The 12,721-nt window shown below is 50.5% G+C and overlaps 1 pseudogene; it reads left to right on the forward strand.

Annotated features, from left to right (window-relative positions):
• Positions 1-7,352: 7,352 nt before the first annotated feature.
• The window catches only part of LOC119279812, a 12,369-nt pseudogene continuing 7,000 nt past the window's right edge, over positions 7,353-12,721 (forward strand).

The following is a 12,721-nucleotide window of genomic DNA, read 5'->3' on the forward strand; positions in this document are numbered from 1 at the left end:
CAGAGGATCGGCTGGGTTTTCAGGGAGCGGGGCCAGACACTTAATCCGCTCGGCCTTCTTTATCCAGTCCTGTTCAGGAGATGGAATTTTCAGGACCCCTCCCTAAGATCGACAAGCTAAGTAGTGTTCAGAAATATAATACTTACTGGGGATGCCGGATTGTTGCAGTCAAGGCCGGTGTCCTCGGATGTCCGTGGCCACGTCTTCTGCTTCTTAAAGAGCAGCTTCCAGATCCCTTTGTGCATCATGCCGAAGAAGTGGTGCAGGGTCCGTGGCCCCTCCGGATGGAGCTCCCACATTTTGAGAGGTCGTCGTTGGCAAGGGAGAGCTCGGCGGATGACCATCACCTGAATCACATCAGCAAGGGTGATGTCCTTTTTTATCATCCTCTTGATACGCTTCTGCAGCATCGACACTTCGTCAAGGGACCCCCAATCTAGGCTCTTGTTGGTCCAGGATGCGAGCCGCAGCGGAGGTCCAGATTTGAAGGCAGGAGCAGCAGCCCACTTGGTGCTGCGGGATTCGGTGATATAGAACCACTCCTGCTGCCACACCTTGACAGTATCCACAAATCTCCCTTTGGGCCAAGTAATATGATTGAGCTTGCTCACCATGGCGCCGCCACACTCGGCGTGTTGGCCTTCAACCACCTTCAGCTTCACATTAAAAACTTTGAGCCATAAGCCGAAGTATGGAGGGACGCGGAGAAATCCCTCACACACGATGATAAATGCCGAGGTGTGGAGGAAGGAATTCGAGGCCAGATCGTGGAAATACAGCTCGTAGTAGTACATGAGACCTCGGACGAAGGGGTGAAGTGCGAACCCGGTCCTCGGAGTAAGTGAGGGATAAAAACCACCCTTTCGTCGGGCTCCAGGGTGGGAATGACCTGCCCTGGGGCTGGAAGCCTGTGTTTGATCTCCGCCGTCAGGTACCTCGCCTCCCACAGATCCTTGATGTTCTTCTCCGTTACGGAGGAGACCATCTAGTTGCCCTAAAAGCCAAATCCGGCCATTGCTGGAGAAGTTGGGGCGGAGGAAAGTTTGGAACTTGGGCGCTGGAGCTCGGGGGATGGAAAGGCAGATGAAGAAGAAGGCGTGAGGTGAACAGAGGGGTCTTAGTCCTCTTATAAGAGGCAGAAAATATCAAGCGCCCCCTTGTAAGCCTTAAATCTCTCCTATTCCCAAGGAGACATGTGAATGACACGGTTGGATTACCCAAAACCCCTATTGATGAGAATCCCATGATAAGGGGACACGATCTCTGTTTTGACAAGATGTGTCATTGGTTGTACCTCAAAATGTGAAACGAGGCTGTAAAACGGTTCAGAATAATAACAAGGCCAGAACATAACGTCTCGCCGAAAAAGTGGCCCGTGGACGTGACTTATTTTAAGTATTGTTGCTTTATACAGCTTAGGGTTGTACGTGTTAAGCAGGGCTGGATACAGCTCTTATGTATGGAAAGCTGCTTTTGAGTATTCGGAAAGGGAACCCGCCTTGTAATGTCGAAGACAATCTGCGCTCCGGATACATTGTCATTGAAGCCTGGTTCAGGGGCTACTGAGGGAGTCCTGGACTAAGGGGTCCTCGAGCGTTCAGGCTATGTGATATGGGCCAGACTAATGGGCTGTGAAGATATGAGATTAAAGACCTTTCCCTATGTCCGGATGGGACTCTCCTTTGCGTGGATGGCAAGCTTGGCGTTTGGATCATGTATCTTCCTTTCTCTGTAACCGACTCTATACAACCCTAGATCCCTCCGGTGTCCATATAAACCGGAGGGTTTAGTCCATAGGGGCGAAGACAATCATATAGGCTAGACATCTAGGGTTTAGCCATTACGATCTCAAGGTAGATCAAATCTTGTAACCCCTATACTCATCAAAGTCAATCAAGAAGGAAGTAGGGCATTACCTCCATTAAGAGGGCCCGAACCTGGGTAAAACATCGTGTCCCCTGCCTTCTTGTTACCTTCGATCCTTAGACGCACAGTTCAGGACCCCCTACCCGAGATCTGCCGGTTTTGACACCGACAGTGCCCAACACAAAGGTGTCAAGTGTCTTGACATCTTCACCGGTGGGGTATACATCTCACGCGATGTTGTTTTCGATGAGACCAAGTTTCCCTTTGCGGATCTTCATCCTAACGCCGGTGCCCTCCTCCACAAGAAAATCTTTCTTCTACCATCTCATCTCTCTGGCTATGATCAAGGAGGCATTAATAATTGTGATGATCATATGTTGACTAACCCCGTTAACAGCTTCCATGAGCCTTGCGATGATGCAGAAAACAGTGGTGCAAAAATTGCAGACAATGGTGAAGAAAACAGTGCAACAGATCAATATTTCACTTGGCCTGGTGGACAAATCCCTCTCAGGATCTGGTCAGGAGCTGCTGCAGTGCAGCCGATCTCCTTCAGGATCTGCGCCTAGTAGCGAATCTACTACGACAGCTGTGATAGGCGCAAGCGGGTGCATGGACACGACAGCCGCAGGCGGGTGCGCGGGCGACTCCACGCCAGCCACGCGGCAGATGCTTGCGGACCGCAATGCCTCTCCTCGAGCACATGAATCACCGCTCAATAGGTGGCAGGCTGGTGCTGGACCGAGTCGCGCGCCATTTGTGGCCCAGTCATAGGTGTACAAGCGGCACACCGTGATTTGCCACACGGACGCAGGGCCAGATTCTGCCGACGTGGAGCCCAGGCAATCACGGGGCCATGATGAAGTGCTCCGGCCTAGATCTTCTATGGCCAATCGCCCTTCGCACAACAGTCAGCGGCCACAAAAGATCCGACCTCGACATCAACTGCAGACGACGCGGGTTTTGGCGCTGTGCACGGATCCTCCTCGGGATTGGGAGAGGATCAGCCCGGTCCAGGCTTGGGATCTTCTGTGTCGGAGCTCTCTGCATAAGCTCCTGTTGTTGCTACTCCTCGTTGCATATGGCTACAACAAGGGGTAATTAAACCTATTGATTATAAACATGTTACAAAATACGGGCTGGTATGTTCAATAGGTGAACCAGGAGAACCCAACACTCTTGAAGAGGCTCTTAGTAATGCAAGTTGGAGAAAGGCAATGCATGATGAATTTATGGCACTTAAGAAAAACAAAACATGGCATCTAGTTCCCCCACAATAAGGTAAAATTCTTATTGACTGTAAGTGGGTCTTCAGGATAAAAAGGAAGGCTGATGGAACCATTGATCGCTACAAAGCTAGACTTGTTGCAAAGGGCTTTAAACAACGGTATGGTATTGACTATGAGGACACATTTAGTCTAGTTGTTAAAGCTTCTACCATCTATCTTATTTTGTCTATTGTTGTGTCTAGGGGATGGAGTCTACGACAGCTAGATGTACAGAACGTGTTCCTCCATGGTGTTCTGGAGGAAGAGGTTTACATGAAACAACCTCCTGGGTTTGTGAATGCACGTGCACCTTCTCATGTGTGCAAACTTGACAAGGCCTTGTATAGACTAAAACAGGCTCCAAGAGCGTGGTACTCCCGTCTCAGTAAAAAGATGCAAGCACTTGGTTTTGTTCCTTCAAAGTGTGACTCTTCATTATTTATGTATAACAAGTCAAATACATCCATATTTGTTCTCATATATGTCGATGATATCATTGTGACAAGCTCATCTGATGAAGCAATAACATGACTATTGAAGGATTTGAGTGCAGAATTTTCTCTCAAGGATCTAGGGGATCTACACTATTTTCTTGGTATTGAGGTCAAGCAGCACAAGGATGGTCTTCACCTCTCTCAAGAAAAGTATGCAATAGACCTAGTAAAAAAGGCTGGTTTGCAAACTTGCAAGTCTACACCTTCTCCTTTATCTAGCACGGAAAAATTATCTCTTGCTGATGGAGAGCTTCTGGACTCAGAAAATTGTACAAAATACAGAAGCCTGGTAGGTGCACTTCAATACTTGACACTGACCAGACCAGACATTTCATTTGCTGTTAACAAAGTATGTCATTTTCTCCATGCACCTACTACAGTTCACTTGACTGCTGCAAAACGCATAGTAAGATATGTGAAAAATACCTTGAGCATTGGCCTAAATTTCAGCAAGTCATCCTCTACACTTATTAGTGCTTTCTCTGACTCGGACTGGGCAGGATGTCTAGATGACAGACGCTCAACTGGTGGTTTTGCAGTATTCTTTGGATCTAACTTGATATCTTGGTGTGCAAGGAAGCAAGTTATTATTTCCAGGTCCAGCAAAGAAGCAGAATACAAAGCATTGGCAAATGCAACAACAGAGATCATATGGGTACAGTCAATTTTGAAGGAACTAGGTATGAAAAGCATTAGAGCTCCATGCCTATGGTGTGATAAACTAGGTGCTACCTATCTATCAACAAATCGAGTCTTTCATGCTAGAACTAAACATATCGAGCTAGATTTTCATTTTGTCCGAGAAAGACTTGCAAATAAACTCCTAGACATTCGGTTTATTCACTCCCAAGACCAAGTTGTGGATGGTTTCACCAAAGCTCCACCCACAAAAAGTTTTGAAGACTTCAAGCATAATCTCAACTTGATGAAGTTATGATTAAGGGAGGATGTCAAACACGATATTATATATCATCGTGCATATGCCTTTGGCGTGTATGGCAAGGAGAGGTAGTTAGATAGGATACCCATGTAATCTTTATCTCTTCTTATCTCTTGTATTCTTTCTCTCCAAGATGTACTTCTCCCAACTACATGTACGCGTATCTGGGCTCACGCCCCATCTATATAACACGCAACACGTCGGCCAGGATAGGCAAGACATTTACAGCAAGTTGCACATGGTATACAGAGCAAACTTCTTCCATTAAACCTAGCTAGTCCATCTCCACCAAAAAGTGCGCAACAGCCATGTCTTCCTACACCTCCTTCCAGCCGACACTCAGCGGTGGAGTCCCGGAGAAGCTATCCTGCACCAACTACGTTCTGTGGCAAACGCAGATCACGCCGCAGCTGCGGGGTAACGACCTCTTCCACTACGTCGACGACACGACATCCGAACCGGCCAAAGACCTCGTCACCAAAGACGCCGCCGGGAAGGAGACCTGTGGGCCGAATCCTCTCCATTCGATCTGGGTGAGGGAGGACCAGCAGGTTCTTGGATACCTGCTCCAAAACCTCTCCAAGGAGGTTTCATCATGGTGACCATGATCACCACTGCACGGGAACTCTGGGTGGCACTGGCGAGCATGTTCTCGTCGCAGTCACTCAGCCGCGTCAACAACATCCGCACAACAGTGATCAACACGCAGAAGGGAAATCAATCGATGGCCTCCTACTTCGCCACTATGCGGGACCTCGCCGATGAACTCGCTGCGGCCGGCAAAGCCATCCAGGATGACGAGCTCATGTCCTACATCATCCACAGGTTGGACCAAGATTACCAGCCCCTGGTCTCTACCTTGGACGCTCGCACCACTCCGGTAACCCTTGACGAGCTCTTTGCCATGCTTAGTACTTTTGATCAGCGCATGGCGCAGTACCATGGCTCCGGTGGCGGCTTCAAGTCGTTGGCAAAGAAATATGGAACCGAGCTGGGCTGACACCGTCCGGATTGTGTCCCGGTGCATGGCCCAGCCGTCGCACGGTGCCATGACGGTGCCGCCGCCGGAGGACATCCACCTCATGCCGTGGGACCTCTGCTGCATCTCAGTGGCGGAGCTTAGTGAGGGCCAAAGGGGGCAATGGCCCCCCTACCAAATTTATTTCTTTGTATAAACACATAGTAATATTTAATAATATTTGGACAAACTTTAATAGAATACACTAGATTAGACCCCTCAACTCTATTTCAGACTCATTTAGCCCCTCTCAAATCGCGTTGAAGCTCCGCCACTGCTGCATCGACATGGAGTATATCCAGAGGGGGTAAGGCCAACTCCACCGCACGACCCCAAACGGACGTCCGTTTTGTCCGGATTTCGTCCGTTTGGGGTGGCGATAGGTGTCAAAAAGGAAACGAGCGTCCGGCTTCAGTTCGAGGTGCCCACCGCGGCGACCAACCCCAAAAATGTCCGCTGCCTCCGCGCCACCTCGCACCCGCCTGCAGGCCGCGTCCGCGAGCTCTGGTGCGAGGTCCAGCTCCGCCTAGAGCGCCCGCGCCCTCCGCTACACCCGACCCCGGCCGCCGCGAGCTCGGCCGCGGCCGCAGCCGCGCCCTGCTCTGCGCGCTCGGCCGTCCACGCGCGCTCGTGCCCTCCGCCCCGCTCGAGTCACTGCGCCGCGCATCGGCCCAGGCCGCGCCCGCGCGCGCCACACCCCGCCCCGGCCGCGGCGAAGCTGGATAGGTTCTCATGGATGAGCTGCAGCTCGAGCGGGTGGTGCGACGCCGGCGAGACCAATGCGGTGACCTTGAGCGCTGTTGCCGGGCGGCGCTGCGCGAGCTCCTGCAGTAGCAACGCCCACTACTCTCCCATGACGATGTCAAAGTCGAGCACGTGGATGCAGCCTGCGCCGAGGAGCCCGTCGGGCGTCTCTCCATTGGGGGAGAGCGCAAGGCGCAAAGCCTCCTTGAAGTAGAAGGCAGAGTGGAGGAGTGGCATCCCGACCGCGGGTGGTGGCCCTGGAGAGCAGGCAGCTTCGGCGCCGGCGCGCCTGCCATCGGGTGGTGGCGCTTGGGCGGCGGCGGCGCCGACTCGAAGGACGGGTGCACGCCAAAGAAGGCCGCGTGTGGCTGGGGGTGGTGTTGTTGCTGGTGGAGCAGGAAGCTGGGCGTGTGGCCGAAAGGGGCCCCCTTGGCGTCCTCCATGGCCGGCGCGAACGGCAACAGGCTGGGCCCGAGAGACGCCGCAGCCGGCGACATCATAGACGTGGCGTGGTCGAGCTCCAGAGCGGGCGGATCCATGACGCCGGCCATCCCCGCGGACGCATCCTCCCCGCTGCTGGCTCCATGGCCGCCGGCCTCGGCCCCCCGCGCACGCGCGGGCGCGGCCTGCGCGCCCGGTCGCCCTGCCGCCTGCGTGCTCGCCGCTGACAGCGCACCCCATGACCCCGCCTATGCATACTCGCCGGCCGTGGCTGTGGGGCCTCAACGACGGCGAGGCGAGGCCGGCCGACGGGAGCGCCACCGCGCCGCGTGCTCCTCGGCGGCCACGACTTTTTTGACTCGGGGTGGTGTGCGGGCGTGGTAGGCCAGGAGAGAAAAGGAGGAGAGAGAGAGGGGGTGGGTGGGCGGGTATGTGGGCCAATGACAGACCGGCTAGGGTGGGACACGCCCCGGACAAGGACAATGCAGAGAGCGTCCGCTCGTGTCCGTTTCAGACCCAAAACCATCCCAACTTTGGTCCCAGGATGGGGCAAAGTGGACAAAAAAGGATGTTTTTTTAGGATGGGGTCGCGCGCTGGGTTGTCTGACATGTCCGTTTTACCTCAAACGGACGTATGCGGACAAAATGGGGTCGCGCGGTGGAGTTGGCCTAATCCTGCCCAAGCCTATACCGCCGGAGGTGAGGTGAGCAGCCTCGCCGACACACTCGCCTCCTCCCTTGCACGCGCCCTGGGACGGTACTACCACCTCGCCGGCCAGCTCGCCGTCGAGGAGCACGGCGAGCGGACCATCATCGGGGAAGGCGCCGAGATCGTCCACGCGGCGGTGCCCGGCGTGGCGGTTGCAGACATCGTCGGCTCAGTGTACACCCCATCGTCGGTGGTCTGGGCATTTTTTTCCGTTGAACGGCCTCCATGGCATGGACGTGGCCATCGTGTCGCTCCCCGTGCTGTGGGTGCAGGTCACCGAGCTCGCCGACGGCATCTTTATTGGCATGTCCATGAACCACTCTGTCGGCGACGGCACCTCCTTCTGGGATTTGTTCAATGCATGGTCGGTGCCACATATGTTTGCATACATGAGAGCTCGAGAAAAGCTGGAGACTAGTTATATATACTACTAGATGTAGAGATTGGAAATGCAAATGTTAACTTATATATTATTTGCAATTGGGCCCAGTATTGTTTGCAACCAGATACAACAGCATGAAAATTGTGCTCTTACTTATGCATTATTTGTTTGATATCAATGCTCATTGATTACAGCATTAGGTAAGCCTAATCTTGAAATACATATTAGTTTTTTTATTCCAGGAACTGTATAATGGTAGTGAACATCAGTTTTTGTCAAGGTGAGATACATGAACATCAGCATTTTCCCTGTTTGCATTTTTTTGCTCTGTTTCAGTTCCAGGACCTGAAACCCTGCATGCTTGTTTCTTTTCCTTGAATAATCACAACAAGAGGTTAACCAGTAAAATGCATTTAATTTCCACAAAAGCTAGCTAACTTATATACATATTGTAGTTTAAGTCAGAGCTTGCAAACTTTCTTATGAGTTTAGTTTGGCAGTGAAGTTCTTTTTTAGAAGATGAGATACATAGCAGTCAGAGACAACTTCCTGTTCTTCTCTCGAGTGTATTCTAATTTCATCCATTGGCTAAATATCGTACACCTTATTCATATGCAGAACCTCCGTTCAATATATTTGGAGACCCTCGGCATCAGTAGCAGTATATTTGGAGACCCTCGGCATCGGCATCCGCAGCAGTATTAAGCCCAGAAGATCAAGCTTTTTGTACAAGTGACGAAGCATCTGAAGCTTTTTGTATATTATCAGTCACTTTCATATCAGGAGTCGCCTGATTTAGCTGTAGTAGTTAATTGAATTCTTGCTATCTTGTTGAATTTAGCTGTACTAATTCGTGCCACTTACCTTCTGCAGTAATATGTTTTAACATTGTTGAGTTTACTGAATGAGCAATTGAGCATAATGTTTCAGAAATCAAAGGGTTCTCTTGCTGCTGTACATACTACTAGTTTGCTGAATGAGTACACTGTTGTGCGCACATTGCTGTCCTGAAAGGCTGAAACAAGCAGCTTACTGTGATACATGTGGCTCTTGTAGTCTTGTGATGAATTTTGTGACTGTACAACGTTGGGACGGAACTGTACAGTACATGTGCCTGGCGGGTCTTTGCAGTCACATGCGGGCTGCCGCATTGTTCGTTTAATAATTATGCGGCTTGAGGCGGGCAGCCGCGTTGGCCCGCTAAACCAGTTGGCTCCCACTTTGGCGTCCGGCGGGAAGCCGCAACCCGCCCTGCTTGCACCCTGACTCGGTGGTCAACCGAGGCGACAAACTCATGGGTGAGATGGTCTCCATGCCGGCGCGGGTGCGCTGGAGGTGGTTCATCGACATGAGCCCCCTGTCGATCCCCATTCCTTCCAGCAAGCTGCAGCAGGTCGTCCACCAGAGGTTGGAGCCCCCGCCGGTGCGAGAAGGCTTCTTCACCTTCTCCGCAGCGAACGTCAAGAAGCTCAATGTAACGCCCTCGATGCGGCTATAGCTCCCACGTGTCGAGGCACGACTTAGAGACATAACCACATTGAAAGCAATGTCGCAAGTCAGGCAATCATTACAACATCCCATGTAATACATAATAAAAGGGGGAGATAACATAGTTGGCTTACACTCGCCACGTCACATCAGAGTACATAAATAACATCCATCAAACAAACACTCATTGCCCGACTACGGCGCCAAAATAGAAAAGAACCCAACGTGCGACAAGGCCCTGAATCGATCCCCAACTAGGCACCACTACTGATCATCGGGAAAGGAAACATAATAACGCTGAGAGTCCTCGTCGAACTCCCACTTGAGCTCGTACTCGTCACCTGGATCGAAATCACCTGGACCTGCATCTGGAGTTATAGTATCTGTGAGCCACAGGGACTCAGCAATCTCGCACCCTCGCGATCAAAACTATTTAAGCTCATAGGAATGGATAAGGCAAATATATGTGGAGCTGCAGCAAGCGACTAGCATATGTGGTGGCTAACTTATACGCAAAAGAGAGCGAGAAGAGAAGGCGAAGCACGAGCGAGAAGCTAAAGGAACATCCTGCGCAAGCATAACTCCAACACCGTGTCCACTTCCCGGACTCCGCCGAGAAGGGGCCATCACGGTAACACACACGGTTGATTCATTTTAATTAAGTTTAGTTCAAGTAATCTACAACCGGACATTAACAAATTCCCATCTGCCCATAACCGCGGGCACGGCTTTCGAAAGTTCAATCCCTGCAGGGGAGTCCCAACTTAGCCCATGACAAGCTCTCACAGTCAACGAAGGAATAGACCTCCTCCCAAGATGTTCCGATCAGACTCGGTATCTCGGTACCTCAAGACACTTCGATAGGTTAAAACAAGACCAGCAACACCGCCCGAATGTGCCGACAAATCCCGATAGGAGCTGCACATATCTCTTTCTCAGGGCACACTCAGATTGTCCTAGGTACGGGTAGGCCAGCCCAGAGTTGCCCCTGGTGGCCACCGGTAGCTGACAGGTGGACCAACACTCAGAGGAGCACTGGCCCGGGGGGGTAAAATAAGATGACCTTTGAGTCTGCAGAACCCAAGGGAAAGAAAAGGCTAGGTGGCAAATGGTAAAACCAAGGTTGGGCATTGCTGGACAAGCTTTAATCAAGACGAAATATCAAGGGGTTCCCATTATAACCCAACCGCGTAAGGGACGCAACAATTCGGGAACATAACACCGATATGACGGAAACTAGGGCGGCAAGAGTGGAACAAAACACTAGGCGAGAGGCCGAGCCTTCCACCCTTTACCAAGTATATAGATGCATTAAGACAACATAGCAATATAATGATATCCCAACAAGTAAAATAAATGTTCCAACAAGGAACGGCTCCAATCTTCACCTGCAACTAACAACGCTATAAGAAGGGCTGAGCAAAGCGGTAACATAGCCAATCAACGGTTTGCTAGGACAATGGTGGGTTAGAGGTTCAACATGGCAATTGGGAGGCTGACAAGCAAAAGGTAGGCATCTTAGCAGTGGCAAAGCAAAAGAGCGAGCAAACTAGCATAGCAAAGATAGTAGTGATTTCGAGGGTATGATCATCTTGCCTGCACAGTTGTCAGAGTTGACTGGATCCTCACAAGCAAACTCAACGGGCTCCTCGGTAGCGAACTCGTCTCCCGGCTCTACCCAACAATACAAACAAGCAACAAGGATACAATCAACCACGGGGAAGACCAAGCAATATGATGAAATGACGATATGCTATGCGGGATGCGATGCGGGATGCAAAATGCAAGATATGACAGGAAATGCATGAACCTGGCATCAACTTGGAAAACCAAGTGTGCCACTGGATAGAGGGGATGAAATCGCTTGAAAACGATATAAAGATCATTGGAATCGGAGCTACGGTTTGGAAATGGCGAGTGTTTTACGAAACGAACCGATCTGCGATATACAGCAAGTAGGCTCCTAAATGCAACGAAATGAACATGCTACAGCCACCAAACATGAAAACAAAATATATGGCAGTGATGTACACAAGATGGTTAACAAAACACTAGCACTGAGCCATAGGCAAATTCATCCATTAAGAGGTTCAAACAAGCATGGCAAAACTGAATATGCAAAACAGATTCCAGACTTAGTGAAATTAACACTAGCCTGAAATTTCAGATCACGATGCTCTCTTCGGAGCAGCAAAACAACATGATAGATGACCTGAACATGACAAGTAAGAACATGGCATGGAGCTACTCAACAAGCTTAACAAAACACCCAAAGTGACCTGGGGCCAAAAGGGATCACAAAATATATTAACGGGCACACGAACATAGCTAAAACACAATCAGTTTTCAGACTTAGTGAAAACTGAGACATGCAGAAATTTAACTCGCGAAGGCATGTAAACGAGCTCGATGCACTCACTACGGTGCAAGTCATGGCAAGGAAAGCATATAGCCAGCAATAAGGCACAATATTCTAGCTACACATGGCAAGAACAAAGGCATAGCATGCATGGATCACTAACAATAGCACCGGCGAAATCGCAAATGAGTTGACGATCTGCCCAGATTAACAACGAAGCAAAAGTTGAGCTCGATTGAGTCAACCTAGAGCACTCCACATATGCAAACAAAGACATGCATGGATAGAGCATAACATAAATATCAAAACTCCCTTACTGATCATCCTCAAAAGAGGCACGGATCACTAGGAAACAAACTGGACATATAGCATCATGAACTAAAATATCCCAGACTTAGTGAAAATCACTAAGTCCCTGAAATCAGCAATCTCAGGTACCTCTCTTCGTAAGCTTGCACAAGACAACACACACATCCTAAAAATGCATGGGTGGCACCTATGGAAAGAAGACAAAATGCTTAACAATTCATCCCAAAGGGGCACAGGCATATCATGCACGAATTAAACATAGCAAAAATGACAAAAGTGCAAGATGAACTAACGGATCTGCAATCTACTCACGAAGCCTCTTCTAACAGCATTTTGGGCATCAAGATGACCTCAAATGCAAATGATGCAATAGAATGAAATGATGTACATGTTGAGGCGAAGATTTTGATATATCATATGCCTAAAACGGAGCTACAGATGCGGAGATATGAGCAGTCAAAGTAAGCATCATGAGCTAGGGTTCGGGGAAAAAATCAACCGCTCGAAAATCAGATCTGGATCCAGATCGGGATCTCGCGGGCACGGACTTCGAGGTCGCCGGACTTGGGCACTGTTCACGCCGGAGCTTCACCGGAGGCAGAGGAAGCAGCGGTCCGGCGAGGGCGAGGCGGCGGGCACGGGCGCCGAGGACGGAGGGGAGCGGCGGCGGGGTCGGCGAGGCATGGCGGCGGCCGGCTCGGAC

This window comes from Triticum dicoccoides, chromosome 3B (genome assembly GCF_002162155.2).
Source record: "Triticum dicoccoides isolate Atlit2015 ecotype Zavitan chromosome 3B, WEW_v2.0, whole genome shotgun sequence".
NCBI lineage: Eukaryota > Viridiplantae > Streptophyta > Magnoliopsida > Poales > Poaceae > Triticum > Triticum dicoccoides.